Source organism: Odontesthes bonariensis, chromosome 1 (assembly GCF_027942865.1).
Source record: "Odontesthes bonariensis isolate fOdoBon6 chromosome 1, fOdoBon6.hap1, whole genome shotgun sequence".
In the NCBI taxonomy this organism is placed as follows: Eukaryota; Metazoa; Chordata; class Actinopteri; order Atheriniformes; family Atherinopsidae; genus Odontesthes; species Odontesthes bonariensis.
The window spans coordinates 42209029-42221625 of NC_134506.1; the positions used below are offsets into that span (position 1 = coordinate 42209029).

Genomic DNA, 12597 nt, shown 5'->3' on the forward strand with positions numbered 1-12597 from the left:
AACTTAGTAAAAGGTTGGTAGACTCAGTAAAAGGTTGGTAGACTCAGTAAAAGGTTGGTAAACTTAGTAAAAGGTTGGTAGACTCAGTAAAAGGTTGGTAAACTCAGTAAAAGGTTGGTAAACTTAGTAAAAGGTTGGTAAACTCAGTAAAAGGTTGGTAGACTCAGTAAAAGGTTGGTAAACTTAGTAAAAGGTTGGTAAACTTAGTAAAAGGTTAGTTAAAGGTTGGCGTCGCTACGCTAGACGATCTAATCTGGCGACGTCTATGGTGAAAGTGATTGATGGTTCACCTTCCGGCTCCGTTCCACTCCTCACAGTGAACGATGGCGACCGACAGAGAAAGACTGTTGTTGGAGTTGGAGCTTGTTGATTGTGAAATGCAAATAATTTTGCCCAAATGTTGACCGGCACACAGTAAACTCTTTCATAAATGGCGGTGTTGTTGTTCTGAGAGGAAGGAGCTAAACCGGAAACGTGATTCTAGAAATGATGTTGTTAGCCGACCAATTACAACCCTTACGGTCTCCGTGAGTCTCCATCGCCTCGACGGATAGATAGGACGGAGAGCGTCTCCGGGAGGGTCTCTGACGACAGAGACTCTTCGTGGCCTTTCCCGGACGACCATAAATCTAAAGTCTTAGGCCAGGGGTGGCCTAAGACTTTAGTCAGCCTGGAAACCACCGACCTTATTTTTTTGCCTGAGTTAGGGAACCAATCACAGAACAGGGGGGGGCAGCAAGACGATGACGACGTCTATGCGCGACACCGAAGCTTGTAGAGTGTTAATCCAACATGGCAGCGGACACAACGTTACCGTTCGATGCAGCCTTAGAAAGTGTTTTAAGTAGCTTAGAGCGCAAGTTTCTTTTATTTTACTTTTTTTTCTTCTTCTTCCTCGTAAAATTTCTGTCGCTCTACATACCTCATCTGGTATAAGTGATACAATTGGCTATGAATCGCGCGCAAAGCAGCATGGGAAGAACCAGACGCCATTTGATAGACATTCGTATCGCCCAATAAACGGCTCTAGGCATTCGTAAACCACGCCTCAAATACGAGAAAATGCACACCTAGTTCCCAGACCACCATCTCATCGAGATGTGAACGCGTCAGCCAGGCTAGCTCTTTGTGGTAACACAGTAAAAAATGCGGCTCTTAGTCTCTGACCGGTTGGCCACCCCTGTCCTAGATGTTCTTGGTCATCTTGGTTTTGTCTCCTGGTCTGTGTTCGAAACCGCATACTACATACTACACACTACATATTAGATACTACATACTGCATACTCATCTTTCAGACAGTATGCAGAGCGTTTACCCACAATGCATTTTGCTCCTGCCCGAGCCGAAATCAGCCGGCCTGAAGCTGATTTCCCTTAAGCTCTAAACTTTGTAAACTTTAGCAACATTTGAAACATTTTCAGGTCAGAAAGTAGTCGTTTAGATCCCCAACGTGTTGAAAACCTGACAAAATACCGGCTATTTACAATTTTGTTCCCACGAATTCGGCGCTACTAAAGCTAGCCGCAGTGAGCAACGCACTTCCTGTTATTTTCACAAAATAAAATACCCGTTGCCTTTTATCATAGGGAAAGCCATTACCATACAATTGGTGCTTTTATTTTGAAAACAGGAAGTGAACCTACCCTCGTTGTAGCTAGCTTGAAACTGCCGTTTTGACAGGAAATGACGATCGGCGACGTCACGTTACGTTGCATCTTGGGTAGTTTGAGTATGAGTAGTAACCTCATGATGCATACCCAACATTTAGGAGAATCTAGTATGCATCCGGGAACTTCTCGCTGGTCCAGTCCAGAGTCCAGACTAAACATGGAGAAGCAGCATTTAGCTGTTATGCTGCAAACAAGTGGAACAAACTGCCAGTGGAGATTAAACTTTCACCAAATGGAGACATTTTTAAATCCAGGTTAAAAACATTTCTGTTCTCATGTGTCTATGCATGAAATCTGCACGATATCTTTGAACTTATCTGGACTGTTGCTTGTTTTTTAATTCATTTAAATTATTTTATTTGTTTCTCTTTATATTCTTTTATGTATTTTTAATGCATCTTCCACTCCCTGCTGCAGTGCTTTTATTTTATGTAAAGCACTTTGAATTGTTTGTACATGAAATGTGCTACATAAATAAATTTGATTGATTGATACTAACTCAAAAAGTTAGTAGGAGAAGTAGGAGAAGTATGCGGTTTTGAACACAGCCCGAGTGCGGGAATCAGAGCAGGAGAGGCAGGAAGGGATCCTGTGAAGCTGCCATGTTTGGTTTTGCCTGCAAATGTAAATCAATGATGAACTATATTTTTTATTTGTTTTGGACCTTTTGTACTGCGTAAAAACCAGAAACCCACAGTGCGTCAAGTGACTATTTGAGTTATGTTTGATTTTAGTTTGGTCACCTTTAAGTCAAAAGTTTTTTCTATTATTTTCATAAACAAGTAGTCACTACATTCAACATCTGGGAGGTGCAGCCATGAAAATGCAGCTGTGCTTCACTGGGTTTCCTGCTTGTGTTAAATGAGATTCATAAACAGTGAGATGTTTGATAGGCTTCAGACCCCTTAAAGGATTAGTTCCCCTCTCTGGCTTCTGGACTTGAAAAAAGGGGGATTTAAAGCTCTTTTTGGGACGTTTCACGCATTTTTTGTCAACCGGTAGCTTCAGAGAAATTGCATCAGCCCAAACTAGAAGGTTTTTCCTGCCTGTTTCTGTTCCCTCTTTGTGTTTATCTCCTCCGTGTGCTGCCTGCTGCATCCCTCCACTCTCAGCTCTCTCTCACATCCACGTTCACAAGCAGGGATATGACTCACCCTGAGGGCCCACGGGCATCACCCTTCACTTTGCTCTTGTGGCTATTAACTGTAAAAAATGGAAAATAGAGTGTCTCTTTCAGAATCTGAGCCTTTTTTATAAGTAGTTGCCACAGAGCTGTCAGCCAGGATTCAGCCTGTTTCCTTAAACAGCTGCAGCAGCAGCTCAGTGAGGCTTCGGGGGGATTTAGCGGCGCAGTGGCTGCGGGCCGCTCGCTGTAACGCATCGCCACAGACTGAGGGATTCATCATTTAAAGCGCTGTGGCTGAACACCCACCTGCAGAGGTGGAGTCAAAAGGACTCTTTCATGCTCATCCTGTCACAGTTTCTTTTACTTTCTTCCTCCAATTTCATCGTTTGCTTCGATTTGTTCTTCACGGTTAACAATACTTAGAATTTACTGCTGAATTATGGAATTGAAGCCGGAATAAAATGGAAAAAGTCACAAAGAAAGCTGTGATGGGTTTAGGAGTTTCTTAAGAAAATAGTGAATATGTAACTGTAACTGATAGGGATGGGAATCGAGAACTGTTTCCCAGTAGTTCGATTCCGTGGAATCGTTAACCCGCCTGCCTGACGATCCCGTTTATAGAATAGATTTTAAAAGCCTGCTGATGGTTTACAAATCCCAGAACGGTTTAGGCCCAGAATACATCTGTGATGTGTTCAGAGAATATAAACCGAGCAGAGCTCTGAGATCCAAGGACTCAGGTCAGCTGGTCCAGTCCAGAGTCCAGACTAAACATGGAGAAGCAGCATTTAGCTGTTATGCTGCAAACAAGTGGAACAAACTGCCAGTGGAGATTAAACTTTCACCAAATGGAGACATTTTTAAATCCAGGTTAAAGACATTTCTGTTCTCATGTGTCTATGCATGAAATCTGCACGCTATCTTTGAACTTATCTGGACTGTTGCTTGTTTTTAAATTAATTTTAATTATTTTATTTGTTTCTCTTTATATTCTTTTATGTATTTTTAATGCTTCTTGCACTCCCTGCTGCAATGCTTTTATTTTATGTGAAGCACTTTGAATTGTTTTGTACATGAAATGTGCTATACAAATAGGTTTTATTTTATTTTATTTTATTTGATATAGGTTCTGCTAACGTCTGGGAATCGAGAACCGGATCCCAGTAGTTCGATTGAATCGTTAATCCGCCTGCCTGACGATCCCGTTTATAGGTTCTGCTAACGTCTGATGTGCGATGACGTCATGTGCACGCTTCGTCTTTTGGCTCAGAATGTTTCCAACATGGCGTCGAGGCAGAAGCGCTCCAAAGTTTGGTTATTTTTCACCAAAAAGGACAAAACTAGGGCCAGTATCAACACGTGCAGAGCTGTGATCACATCAAAGGGGGAAATACCTCCAACATGCTGAAACATTTGACCACACAGCAGTTACTTTGCACGAATGTAAAGTCTTTGACACACTGCTAAGCGATGGCGGCGACTCTTGCGGGGGAGCTTGTGGCACAGCGTTTTCCGTCTCTGTGAAACATCCCTTATTGATCTGGGCCCCTTGACGTCTTATTTGAAGCACAAAATTTCTAATTTGGGTTTTATAATAAACGGTGATCCTAAACTAGATTGCCAGGTTGGAGCAGTGGTCGAGTCCTGTTTCTATCATTTTGGGCAGCTAGCATCAAGATGAATTCAGCCAAATATACTGCCACCAAATACAGGATTCAATGGCAGTGGTGGGATTTGAACCCACGCCTCAACAGAGACTGGAGCCTAAATCCAGCGCCTTAGACCACTCGGCCACACTACCAGTTGTCTGATAAATGTGAACATCAGTCAAGGAAGTTTCCCAGAATGCATTTAGCAACACACAACCAATACTGGTAACAACTCATTGCCTGTAAGTTGCCTTTTTTTAAAAAAAATACTATTATTTTGGTACAAAATGGGAATATAGGCCTCGGGTACTTAAAATATGTGGTTGATTTACAAGGATCGAGCCTGTTTCAGAGCAGTGAAGTCCCACCGTTGGGGCAGCTGACAATCCCTAACCGGTGGTCGAGACGACCAGGCATTTAGGGCTCATCAAACCCAGCCTCATATCGACGAGTGGTCCCCAAAAGCACATCGCAAAGAATTCTTCATTGTCCCTCAATTTGTCATTCGTCCCTCTCTGCTGTGCTTCAGTTCTGAACATAACCCAAAGTCGGAGAGACTTCACGACCCACTTAGTTCCATAAACTTTTTTCTAATGTATGACTTCAAAATGCACACAAAAACACCTCAATGGAAACAAGTCACTGGAGAACTCTTGTTGTTATGTTGTTGCTATGGTTGCGCTAAATGCCTTTTATTTTTTACCAGTATGTTCTGTGTAGATTAATTTCAAGGCAAGCAATTCACCAACTAGAGGTGGGTAGAGCAGCCAAAAATTGTACTCAAGTAAAAGTACTGTTACTTCAGAATAATATGACTCAAGTAAAAGTAAAAAGTATTCATCCAAATAATTACTTGAGTAAGAGTAAAAAAGTGCTTGGTGAAAAAACTACTCAAGTACTGAGTAACTGTTGAGTAACATCTGATTTATTTGTTAACACAAGCATTCAATCAGACAGACAAAAATACTAAATAATCCTCTTTAGGCAAATTAGAGTTCATCCAATTGATAAAATAAATTAAAATGAATGAATTAAATACAAAATAGCTTAAATTAAAATAATTCAGGTAAATTCAAGAACTTCAGTAAAAAAATAAAAGAGACTTAGGAAATGTTTAAAACATGTGTAACCCATATGTAACCTAAAAAACAAACATTCACCTATCCATGGGGGAAAAAACGAGTTTAGGAAACTTAGCGCTACATGTTTCCTCAAGTTAGATGTTGAGTTTCTGCTGAAATGTGCGTTTGTTTTGGTTGACACAGAAGACACATAATGTAGCTGCTGTTTCTCACTCTTTGTAAGGTAAACATGCTTTCAGTATGAGGCCTCGTCTGCGTCTTCATTTCCCACCGTTGGTTCTGACATTTTACATCTGTTTCTTTGTTTGTTTGCTACGACTGCTAATGCTAAAGCTAACCCGTCCCGCCGCTGAGATTGAGTACGGTCACGTGACCAGACTGCACGGCTGCGTCTGATTGGTGGAACACAGTCAGGTGGTAGAGCCTTTGGCGGAAGTCTCTCTCTCTGTCAGAATAAAACATTAAAATGAGGCGTACGCGGGGGGATAAAAATAATGAGGCGTAGAATACCAAAGAGGTAAGAAGAAAAGTAACCAGCTCATTGTAGCCTAATGTAGCGGAGTAAGAGGACAGGTTCTGCTGCACACATCTACTCAAGTAACAGTAAAAAGTATAGAGATTTAAAACTACTCCTAGAACTATAATTATTTAAAAAACTTACTCAAGTTAATATAACTCGTTACTACCCACCTCTGTCACCAACACGCATGAATACTATTGAAGAGTGTGAATATAGACTGTATCATTCCTTCCTTTCCCTGGTGATTTTACCATAATGCATAGCGAGATAAATGTGTATTCCTTTGAAAGCTGGAGTTATTATCATATCACTGGACACAAAACTTCCAGAAATCTCAAATATTCACCTGGAGCTTTTTGTGTAATGTTCTCAGCCCAGTCCGCTGAGCCTAAAAGTCTGTGGATAAAGGAGGATCAGTCCTTTCTCTTACCTCAAAAAGTAAGACTCATTTCCTAACATGTCTGCCGAATGGATGCTTCTCCTCAGTGTTCCACTTCAATATGACGAAAAATATGTCTATTGTCCACACAAGTAACACTATTGTCATGATTTACTCCTCCACAGCATGACTGAGTACAACCAGATCAGTTTATAAACTGTCCTTATATATATTTATATATATATATACATAACCAAACACAGGTATAATGGTTCCATCGGGGAGCTGCCTGGTCAGATCAACACCTCTGGCAGCGCCCACACAAGCTAATCTTAGCTGAAGTGGCACTCCTGATCAACCTAAAAACTAAATCCTAAAAACAAAAAACCTCTGGCATTAAACAGACTGCTAAAGCTTTTTCCAGTCGATGTATTTCACACTCACAATTCCTCAGTTGATTGTCTGATGTAGAATGGAACATCGAGCCAACAGATAATCATCAAAGGTGTGAAAAATGTGTTAATCAGCATCAGACAGAAGAAGAGAGGACCAAGACTGATCAGGTTATTATATAAATATATATGAAATAATTCAGAAAAGATGCATTGATGTGTAGGCGATTCTTTTCCCAACACATTCACCATAATAAGGTAATCATGGATAATGTCTCAGTCAGTTATTGTAATATTTTTGTACTAAAGATGGCCAACAAATCTCATTAAAACACCCAAAAAAAACAAGAAATTATGCATGTTGGCAACTGTGTGTGTGTGTGTGTGTGTGTGTGTGTGTGTTTGGGAGCCTGATGGATCTTATTCCTCAGTGTTTTCCAAAAGCTATTACAAACACATGAGTGAGCCGCTCTATTACACTCGGTGACATGATGCTCTATTACCAGGAATGCACACAATCCCGCAGACACCACGGAGATGCCTCAAATATCCATCATGGCTAAAGCTGCAGATTCACGCCGCCTCTGCTGAAAATAATCCCAACGAATTCCTCGTTTCTTTTCTGTTTCACAGCTCTGTGCTTCGTTACAGCTTCGCTCCACAGTTAGAGACGAAACAGGGGTCGGTCTGGAACAAACCGGAGCAGAAAGGCTCTCCTTTGGGGCTTAAAGCATCTTATTTTTGGTTGAACTGGTGGTTAAAAAAAACTGGGTGAATGCTGATGGTACAAACCAAAACGGACGTCAATCGGCCCAGACGAGGCAGTCATTTGGTTTACTTTTTTAGTAGGGCTGGGCGAGTTAACTGGTTATTATCGCGTTAATTTGTGAATTATTTAACACCGATAAATATTTTATCGCGCATTAACGCAGGTTTTATTATTGTAAAAGTCTGTTGAATGCATCACATTCACACAGTTACAGCAAACACCACGAAGCATGGAGGAATAAAATAAAGATAAACTAGCAGGTAACATCACCGCTACAGGTGCTCCTCGGTCTCTGTGGCTGTGTTCGAAACCGCATACTTCTCCTACTACTCCTACTAACTTTTTGAGTTAGTATGCGAGTTTGAGTAAGCGAGAAGTTCCCGGATGCATACTAGATTTGCCGAAATGTTGGGTATGCACACAGATTCTATAATAGTACAGATTGGCAACTCACGTGCATTTCCGGTTTCCAACGAGGCGATTTTGGTTGCAGTTCCACCCTCTTTCCAGGTGGGGCGCTCAATTTTTGGAGACCAGAATGAATGGAGTCCTATGGAGCTATACGCCCTAGCGTGCTCTTATCTCAAGATATCATTTTTTCTCTAGTAATTCGAATGTTGTGTTCGAAAGAGGATGTTTAGAAAATACCCATGGCTGAGTTTTAGATTTTTAGAGCCACTCATTTGCTTAAAAAAAGGATTTTAAGTGTATATGACGTCATACATAGCTTACGACTGGAGATGCCGCTTTACAGCAACAATCCTGCTTGTTGTTGGTCTCAAAGGCAGCAGCGTTTTCAAGGAAGAGCTGTAGTAAGAGAGAATCTGCGGTAACATCTCAGATTCTTAGGCTGTGGTAACATAAGCGGAAAAAGTCCATCTTAATTCTGTTGTCGCTTGGTATGGAGCCAGCCGTCAAGCGCTGCCTCTGGTCGTAATTCTGGTCGAGCGCTGTCATTAGCACAATGCTAGCGCGTTGTGGACAACAAGAAGCCAACCTGTAAGAAATCAAAGGGATATATGTACTCGTTCAGTATATTTTTGACTTGAAACCCATGTTGAGCTCTCAGAAACTACATTCAAATCTGAGCGCTCTTGAGGAGACTTAGGTGAAACTGACCATTTGTAGCATCTAGCTCCATTGGGCCCCATTCATTCTGGTCTCCACCGACGCGCCCAGTGGAATTCTGGTGGAACTGCAGCCAAAAAGCCGGTACAATGGGGCTTAATAGAGAGTGGCAAGGCTGTTAGATAGATAGGCTGCTGTTTGCATCATGAGGTTACTACTCATACTCAAACTACCCAAGATGCAACGTAACGTGACGTCGCCGATCGTCATTTCCTGTGAAAACGGCAGTTTCAAGCTAGCTACAATGAGGGTAGGTTCACTTCCTGTTTTCAAAACAAAAGCACCAAATTGCATGGTAATGGCTTTCCCTATGATAAAAGGCAACGGGTATTTTATTTTGTGAAAATAACCTGAAGTGCGTTGCTCACTGCGGCTAGCTTTAGTAGCGCCGAATTTGTGGGAACAAAGTTGTAAATAGCCGGTATTTTGTCAGATTTTCAACACGTTGGGAGGTGATGAACCGTTGTTAAATTCTTTCCTACACAGTTCACATATCCCTATGAACTGAACCTTTCTGACCTCCACAGCTTAGAGCAGAGATACTCATTGCGGCTCCTCAAGCTTTAATTGGCGGCTCGCACTCGCATAGAGTAGCTCATTACAATATGCTAACAATAAAAATAATTTTTTTCAAATAACATACAGCGAATACTGCACAGTATTAAGTATTTTTATTAAGTTTGCATTTTTGTAGTATTTAGTATTTTTATTAAGTATTAATTAAGGCTTAATGGTGTTTCCTAAAGGGGGAACTGTTAAACCTGGCAACGCAGCCCGCTTAAACCACCTCACACCTGACCGCAGAGCACGCTAGTGTCACGCCAGTGTCACGCCATGGGACTCTGTTTAAGTTTTATGTTTTAGTTATCACGTTTTGGTTCTTAGTCCATGTTTAGTTTTTAGTTTTGCCATGTTTTAGTTTCCCTGCACTCTGTTAATTAGTTCACTCACTTCACCTGTGTTATTCCCCACCAGCTGCACCTTGTCACTAATCACTGTCCCTATTTAGTTTCCAGTCTCCCCTGTCTTGTCGTCGGATCTTTGTTTGCCTTACCTTACCTACCTGACCTGCCTTCGTTGCTTCCCATGATTTTCGTAGTTCGTCAAAGCTAAGTATTTATTCATACCATGCCATGCCCAGTTCTTTGTTTGTTTTGTTCACAGTTATGTTTTTGAATCCGGCTCAGCCGCGCTTTTAGTTTGAACCTTGTTTTTTGCTTAAATAAACCCAGTTTTGCTTTTGAAGTCTGCATCCGTGTGCTTCCCTAAAACCCAACCCTGACAGCTAGCTCCTTTAGCCAGCGCTAAAGGAAAAGGGCAAAAACCAGCACAAAAACCATGCTCATCCTGAATGTCTCACTATGATTACAACAACAAACTACAAATACAACATGAAGAAAGTCAAGGACATGCATGCCAGCTTCCACTCACCCCAGAATTAGGCCTAAACTAAATGTGGTCTGAATTGAAAATGTATTGGCTGTGTTGTTTCTTTTTCTGTGGGATGTTTTATATGTAGAAATGCATATTTCCAAAAGGGGACTTTAGTATGTTGTCGTAAAAGTGGCTCTTCCCTTGATTTTGCTGCCAATGTGGCTCTGGTGAAAACAATAGTGAGTATCACTGGGTTAGAGCCTTCACATGGTTGAACACACTGTCCAGTCCACCTCACAGGCAACAACTGGGCAATCAGAATACTTAATGCAAAGAAACTCTGGTTAGGTTCAACTTGCTTTGAAATTCATCTAATTAGTGAAGGTATTAGCATAAATTATCAAATTTTTTAGCACCTTGCTCAGTTAGAAATGATGCCTGCTTTACAATTTCAGTTCTTTGTTCATTTGAGGGGCCTCTGGAAACAAATCTTTTTTATTCTTCACAATGAAATGTCTACATATTCATCAGTGGTGATATATTTTAATTTTTGCTGGCATCAAGGGGCATTATTCCTACTGAACCGCAGCCCTGGAGGCTCTTTAGTTTGAGTAAACGGCTGCGGACGTGCCTGATGTGAACGCTCCCTCAGGAGGCTTGTTGATGCTGATCCAGGCCGGCAGCAACAATGAAAAGACGAACTGTACGCGTCCACTGATCTGCTGTTAAGTATGCCCACAGGCAGCGGCATCATTGGATTACCTCCCCTCCTGGATTTTTTGAGACGCTGGGTTTTGTTGAGGCTCGACTAAAGAGGTCGTCCAGCTCAGAAGCTCGAGCCTGGATGTAAGAGGCGCGTGAGTGCGACTGTTGTGGACTGAATTCAGATCCAGGGGAAACATAAGCACACTGCAGGCGTGATGTTGGTTAATCTGCCAGCGCACGGTGCCAGACGGCTAAATTAAGAGCATCAGAGAGTAATTAAAACACACGGCTTCTCACACTCGCTCCTCTCATCTTAGGGATAAACGGGCAGTGATTGATGACCGGTCAAAAGTTTAAGTGTAGGTCTTTCATTCGTTTCTTTCTCCTTTTTCCTCGGTCTGCATCGTCCTCGCGTCATCTCTTCTGACGGCTTTTTAAAGTCTAATTCAGTCCTCTTCTCCTCTACCCCTCATCTCCTCATCCATCCTTTTTTCTTCCTGTTTCTTCTTCTATCCATTCGGTGTTTCCTCGCCTCTCTTTTATCCTCCATCCTGTCATTCTTCCTCATCATTCTGGCTTCCACTTTCATTCTTTCTCTAGTCTCTTCCCTTCTTTTTCCTCTCCTCTTTCTCTCCATTCCTCTCATCATCTCCCCTTCCTTTTCCTCTCCTCTTTCTCTCCATTCCTCTCACCATCTCCCCTTTCTTTTTCCTCTCCTCTTTCTCTCCATTCCTCTCATCATCTCCCCTTCTTTTTCCTCTCCTCTTTCTCTCCATTCCTCTCATCATCTCCCCTTTCCTTTTCCTCTCCTCTTTCTCTCCATTCCTCTCATCATCTCCCCTTCTTTTTCCTCTCCTCTTTCTCTCCATTCCTCTCATCATCTCCCCTTCTTTTTCCTCTCCTCTTTCTCTCCATTCCTCTCATCATCTCCCCTTTCTTTTTCCTCCCTGTCCTCGTGTCTTCTTGTCCTCCTCTCCTTTGTCTTTCCCCCTCTTCTCTTCCTCTCAATCCTATCGCCTCCTTCTCTCCCCTCTTCCTGTTTCTTCTTCTATCCATTCAGTGTTTCCTCGCCTCTCTTTTATCCTCCATCCTGTCATTCTTCCTCATCATTCTGGCTTCCACTCTTATTCTTTCTCTAGTCTCTTCCTTTCTTTTTCCTCTCCTCTTTCTCTCCATTCCTCTCATCATCTCCCCTTTCTTTTCCCTCCCCTCTTTCTCTCCATTCCTCTCATCATCTCCCCTTCCTTTTCCTCTCCTCTTTCTCTCCATTCCTCTCATCATCTCCCCTTCTTTTTCCTCTCCTCTTTCTCTCCATTCCTCTCATCATCTCCCCTTTCCTTTTCCTCTCCTCTTTCTCTCCATTCCTCTCATCATCTCCCCTTCTTTTTCCTCTCCTCTTTCTCTCCATTCCTCTCATCATCTCCCCTTCTTTTTCCTCTCCTCTTTCTCTCCATTCCTCTCATCATCTCCCCTTCTTTCTCCTCTCCTCTTTCTCTCCATTCCTCTCATCATCTCCCCTTCCTTCTCCTCTCCTCTTTCTCTCCATTCCTCTCATCATCTCCCCTTTCCTTTCTCCTCTCCTCTTTCTCTCCATTCCTCTCATCATCTCCCCTTTCTTTTTCCTCTCCTCTTTCTCTCCATTCCTCTCATCATCTCCCCTTCTTTCTCCTCTCCTCTTTCTCTCCATTCCTCTCATCATCTCCCCTTCCTTTTCCTCTCCTCTTTCTCTCCATTCCTCTCATCATCTTCTTCTTTTTCATCCATGTCCTCCTCTCACTTGTCTTTCATCCTCCTCTAATCTCT

General features: G+C 42.2%; 1 non-coding gene across 1 annotated transcript; it reads right to left on the bottom strand.

Moving 5' to 3' along the window:
• Positions 1–4515: 4515 nt before the first annotated feature.
• On the bottom strand, positions 4516–4597 carry trnal-uag (transfer RNA leucine (anticodon UAG)). The gene has a single exon. It is a non-coding gene; the product is annotated as a tRNA-Leu (tRNA).
• Between the last annotated feature and the right edge of the window lie 8000 nt (positions 4598–12597).